At 26.9% G+C, this 6,539-nt stretch overlaps 1 protein-coding gene across 1 annotated transcript in view; it reads right to left on the minus strand.

Annotated features, from left to right (window-relative positions):
* fdl (fused lobes) overlaps window positions 1-6,539 on the minus strand; it is a 122,511-nt gene that overhangs the window by 62,331 nt on the left and 53,641 nt on the right. The window lies entirely within an intron of this gene.

Consider the following 6,539-nt stretch of genomic DNA (forward strand, 5'->3'; position numbering starts at 1 on the left):
AACAATTGTTACTGGAAAAGCGTTCATTTACTTTTTACTATTTTTGAGATTTTAAGAGGGTAATTTTGTAAATTTTGATTTTATTCTCTCGTTGCAAGTATTTACTGGGAAAGTAAATGAACAGACCTATTATATTTTTGTTTATTTTTTTTAAAGGGTTTTGGTTTTTACTGTTTAAGTAAATGAAATAAATATATTTTTGTTGATTTTTTTTATGCGATTTTGCTTTGGATTTTTAATTAAAATTTGAATTTATGCGGTTTTTCAGAATTTTGGAACGAATCATTAGTTTTTATATGATTCTAGAGTATCGTTTTATGCGAATTCAATTTATGCGATTTTTTTTGGAACGCATCTATCGCATAAAACGAGACCTGAGTGTATATAAAAATTAAATGGTCCATGTATGTAATGCCATCACGTGAGAACGACTGGAACGATTTGGCTGATTTTTTTTTTGTATTCGATTCCAAATTTTCAGGAGATGTTTTGTAATAAAAAAAGCTCCCTAAAGTATGCAGTACAAATTTAGATATTTTATTTGCAAATAAATAAGAACAGGCAGGAGTATGCGGGTTGGAGAAACTTGAAGAACTAACATTAGTAAATGTTACCGGGCGAAACCGGGACGGTCAACTAGTTTATTATAAAAAGTAAGAAAAATAAATCAAAACATAAAAAAAACAAACCATTCCAAGGTTTTTAGAGGAGTGAGGTGGTTAATTTACTAACCACCTTTGTAAAGTTTTGCAAAAAGAAACAAACGATATAATTGTTTAGCAAAATTCCAATAAACTATGTGTTGAAGACTATAGGAAAGGTGGTTAGTAAAGTGACCACTAAACCGCAAAGAGTTAATTAGAAAATTGGGTTTTTTTATTAAGACATTGTTACAGCACATGAGCGATATGTCCTGTAGTGACCTTTCGATTTATCTAATTTCCTCCATTTACTACCTATAAATATGTTGATGGTACTCCTATGGAATCTTGCTCTTTTTTCTCTTTTTTGCCATCTTAGTTCCACTGTGTAAATGGTTTATTCCTTAGCTCTTTTTCTATATGAATTAAATTCAACTTGGCTGGTTAGTTTCTGTTGCAAGTTTGTTTGGTCTGTTTGTGTGTGAGTGAATGAGTGAGTGTGTGTTGAGTTGGTTGGAAAAAAAATTCAAAAAATAACGTAAAACTTTGGCGCACGTGTGTATACAACCAATTTCTATACGTTTTTATATTGTTTTCACACAACATGGTTGAATATTCAATGTTGTGGCATAACCAAACGACGAAGAGTGAAGAATACTCTCTCTCTTTCTATGTATGCGTGTGTGTGTATGAGTGCTATGTGTGTGAATATGTAAGTTTGTGCTTTGTAAAGTGAAATACTAGCAGAGTAGCAGCAGTCATAGCATATTTTAAGGCATAGAAATAAATAAAACATAGAAAAAGTTGTTAGTTAGACTGTTGTTACTAGTAGACAAAGATTTCAAAATATTTTTTAACGTTAGCCAGAAAGGACGTGGCCTTTTTGTTGCTCTCCCTTAACAATCCGTACAAATAGAAATATAACAACGTTATTTCAAGTAGTTTCAAGCTCTTTGGCTTTATATTGTTAATATTTTCTATTTTAGAATATTTATAAAAAAAAGAGAAACCAACAGGGAAAACATATATAAATCATTCAACATCAGCTAAATAATATATATTTAATAAAAAGATTTAAAATTAATTGTTATGGCTTAATACAAATACAAGGAAATAATAATACTAATAATAATAATGGAAAATAATTTATAAAAAATGAAACAGCTACAATATTCTAGGAATTTGTACTAAATTCTAGTGTGTGAAATAGCAAAAAAAAAACCAGAGTGTGTTGTTTCAGTTTGTGTTTTCATTTAGTCTACGCTGGAGTATTGATCGTTAATAAGTGCAATTACCTGAGGAGTGCCTTTAGTGTTTGCTTTTAGGCGCAGGTCTTAAATTTAGCCTTAATATAGGCAAATAAAAACAAAAAACACAAACAATATTGTTTATCATATAAAAAACTGTTAAAAAAACTTCCACAAGTTCTTTAAAGAAAATAAACTCATCAGCAATATGTGTTAGTAACAATTTAGAGTTAGTCAGTGACTGTTGAAAATGTTCGATCAAACATAGTATGAAAAAAAGTGATTTTTTTTTAATATGACACTGCACGCATACCATCTAGAATATAAAAGAAACAGCAAATAATTTCAAAAAAAAAAAACCTTGAAAATGCAGTGATTGCATAATGGGGAAAAAAATTAAATGGAATAAAAATTATAACTAAATAAATGAAAAATAATATTTTTTTAATAAAAAAAACCATACAAAGTGCCTTTAAAAACATAAAAAACAGTATTAAATTTTATTAAACCTAAAAGTATGCTACAGCTAAATTAATTTTAAAAAATTAAATTTTAACCTAAAAGTATGCAATATAATTTTACATATAATTGCTGTAAAAAAAATAAATATTTAAAAAAACTAAATGAAACCTAAAAATATGCAACAACAATTCAAGGAAAAAAATAATAATTAAGCCTAAAAGTATGCAATAAAATGTGATTACATAAAAAATACATTTATATAAATGGATAAATTAATGAATAAATATTATATTCTGGATGTTTTTAATGAATGCAAAGCAAAATACGAAAATATTTATACAAATTTTAATTATTATAAATCACAATATCACAATAGGCTCTCGCTTTTTCTACAATTATTGCAAAATTAAAAAAATTAATTTTGAGGCTTTGTAAACAAAACGTTTAAATACTGAGATTCGTTTAAAGCAAATTTTGAAAAGAAATCAAACATAAACCAAATATTATATCCCCTAAATAACCCAATCAATATTAATAAATAATTTGTTTTTAAACCAATTAAGAGTGTCAGTTTGTAAAATTTCGAAACCTCAAAAAATATATATGAATTTGAGGTTTTGTAAACAGAATATCTAAAAACTTAGCTATATTTAAAGATGCTTTTTAGAAAAACAAAATATTTTCTATCCCCTAAAGTAGGCAATTAAATAAATGAAAACATTTTGTTTAACCAATTAAGAGTGTCAGTTTGTAACGTTTTAAAACGCCAAAAAATACATATGTATGTATGAATAATAAAGGCAGTTAGTTTATTTAAAATTTTGTATATTTAAGTGATTGAGGTTCGTTGTACAAAATGCTGTTTCAAATAAAGTGTCACTGCTTTTGTTATATCCCCAAAGTATGCAATAAAAATTGTAATAAATGTGCAATTGTTGGCTTTTTAAAGAATTTAACTTTAGTTTAGTCTATGGTCTCGTGTCAGTTTTATTTTATAAACTATTTGAATTGGTTGGTTATAAATAAAAACACGCCACCTGACAACAGGACATTTGAGAGACAGACAGTCAGTCATAAAACAATACTTGGACAAATTACTAAACAATTAAACAGAGGCAAATTAAAACAAGGAGAGATAGAAACAAGTAATTGCTAAAAATAGATATGGCTTCTGAGGACAAAATAAAAAATAATTAAACCTCTACTAGGTCATCATTCAGATTAGAGACATTTAATTAATTCATCGCTAGAATAAAAATTTAGTAACTTTGTTTAAAAAAAATATATATCCAAGACAATTTGATCAAATTGTTTTTGTCATGGCAGATGTATAATGATTCGCACAGTGGGGTCAATCGAAAAAACAAGGGGTAATAAATTTGAATCTTCTAAAATACTAGTCCGATTGCAAAATTATATACAGTGATTGACAAAACAAAGGAAACTTTTCCAAATATTTCATTAGTGGCCTAAAATCTGAAATAATTTTTTAAAAAATTTTAACATTTTTGTAGTATTTTATTTGTAACTTTTATTAACTTAATTTAACAAAAAACAAAGCACATAATTAATTAAATTCTAAAAATGAGAAAACAAAATTAAAACATTTATTTTAGTTTCAAAACAATGGAAACTTAGGTATTATTTTAACAAATATGGTCTAAATTTTGCAATAACTCAATATTTTGTTGGGTATCCCTTATTTTTATAACTGCTACACATCGACGATGCATTGAACCAATTAAAGAGTCAATGGTCGGTCTCCTTTGAAATATTTTGCCATTCCCTTATAACCGCCTCCGACAAATCTTCCTTCCTGGTCTAATTTTGGGTCCTTACAATTTCCCATAGATTTTCTATGTGATTGAGATCTGGCGATTGGGCAGGCCACTTCAAAACACGTACCTCGTTGGATTGTAACCACTCGGTTACAACCCTCGAGGTGTGTTTCGGGTCGTTGTCGTGTTGGAATCTCCAAACTGGGGGCATAATTTCCTCAGCGTATGGATACATAAAATCGTTTAATATGGTTCTGTATCCTATACCTGTCATGTTAGCTGTTATAATATGAATTGGGCCCATACCTTGCCCTGAAAAACATCCCCATACCATAATATTGCCACCGCCAAACTTTACAGTCTTATTTGTGTACTTTGGATCTAATCTTTTTCCCTTTGGTCGATTTACAAATGTTCTCCCATCACTGCCTCTTAAATTGTATTTGGATTCGTCGGAAAAAAGGACAGTATTCCATTTCTGTATCGACCAGTTTAAATGATCCCTGACAAATTGTAGACGAGCAGAACGGATCTTTTTAGAAATGAGTGGTTTTTTCACAGGACGATAGCAACCAAAACCAGCCTCATTTGCCCTGCGACTAAATGTTCAGGTACTTATTTTTTGGAATTTCTTGAACTCTTTCTTGCTATTAAATTATCTTGTCTAGGAGTAGTCTTACGAGGTTTCCCATCTAAATGTTAAGTTTTTACAGAACCGGTCTCACGAAATTTCTTTATAATTTTTTAAACTGCTGATTTATTTATGGAATATTTGTCACAGATACTTTTTTGTTTTAAACCAGCTTTAAAATCGTTAATTATTTTATTTTTTAAGTCTTCACAAATCTTAACTTTAGCCATTTTCGTTAACTTTGATAAAAAGCAATTATGCGAAAAACTTAGAATAAGAAATTGTGAAAAATTACCAGAATTTAAAAATAAAATAACTGTAAACAGGATGCTTTTTACATCGTTCTTTTAAATATTATTTTCGTTTTACTCTTCTTTGTTGCAGAAGTTTAAAAGTTTCCATTGTTTTGTCAGTAGCGAAATAGTGAATATTTTTAATTTTGTTCCCTTTTTTCAGAATATAATTAATTATGTTGTTTGTTTTTCAGTTAATTTATATAAATAAAACTATACAAGTAAAATACTAAAAAAAAAAAAAAAATTATTTTAAAAAATATTTCAAATTTTGGGCTACATATGGAATATTTGGAAAAGTATCCATTGTTTTGTCAACCACTGTATATGAAAGTTTATTATTAACTTTAATAAAAGTTGAATAACTTTAATAAAAGTTGAATAACTTTTACAATTTTAAACCTATTTTAATAAATGATGTGTGATTTTATTCAAAATAAAAGCTAAAAGTTAAAAAAGTGATGTCAAAGTTGAAAAACTGAAAATAAAAAAGAATGTATGGGAGTAGAACGAGTCTTTACTGATTTTTAAACGAAATTTTATATACAGTATAATAAAAATACTTTATCATCTCCTATATCTAGTACTTTTTACACATTCTTATCACCATTGTAGCTATAATTACATTTTTAAGATTGAGGTTATATGGGAGGTAGGCGTGTCCTTGTTCAGACTTTAACAAATAATCGAAATTTCATTAATTTATATAGCTATAGTATAACAATGGAAATATACTCTAATTCGCTTTCCTATTTAAAAAATTTCAAAAGATAAAAAACTACACAGAAAAAAGTATATTTCAATTCAAACATTTATCACATATTGAACCGGTTTCAATTATTTCATAATTGAATCAAGTATTCATGTGCTCAAAAACAAAATTTTCTGATATTTTCTATTGAATTATGAGTTTTGAATTTGATAATTTTGACAATTGAATATACAATTTTCGTTATTGGTTGAACTTTAAATACAAAAATTATTGAATAGATATTTTTCGTAATTGAAAACACAAAAAATAACAAAAATGTTTTTTCAATTACGAAAATTATCTATTCAATAAGTTTTGTATTTAAAGTTCAACCAATAACGAAAATTGTATATTCAATTGTCAAAATTATCAAATTCAAAACTCAAAATTCAATAGAAAATATCAGAAAATTTAGTTTTTCACCACATGAATACTTGATTCAATTATAAAATAATTGAAACCAGTTCAGTTTGAATTGAAACGGTTTAAGAAAAAGTTTTTTCTGTGTAAAAATTTATTTAATTTTTTTTTTCACTAAGGCCGGCTACTTATCAAAATTTTAAACATAGTTAAGCTTAATCAATGTTTAAATATTTCTTTTCTGAATGAAAAAAATATGTATGCCATATTAAATAATACTCTGTAGCAGTAATTTAAACAAATTCAAGCAATAATTATATTTTTTAAATTTTTTCACAGTTATAGCCTTTAAGTATGCAACATTTTGTAATAAATA

The sequence above is a fragment of the Calliphora vicina genome, chromosome 5 (genome assembly GCF_958450345.1).
Source record: "Calliphora vicina chromosome 5, idCalVici1.1, whole genome shotgun sequence".
Lineage (NCBI taxonomy): Eukaryota > Metazoa > Arthropoda > Insecta > Diptera > Calliphoridae > Calliphora > Calliphora vicina.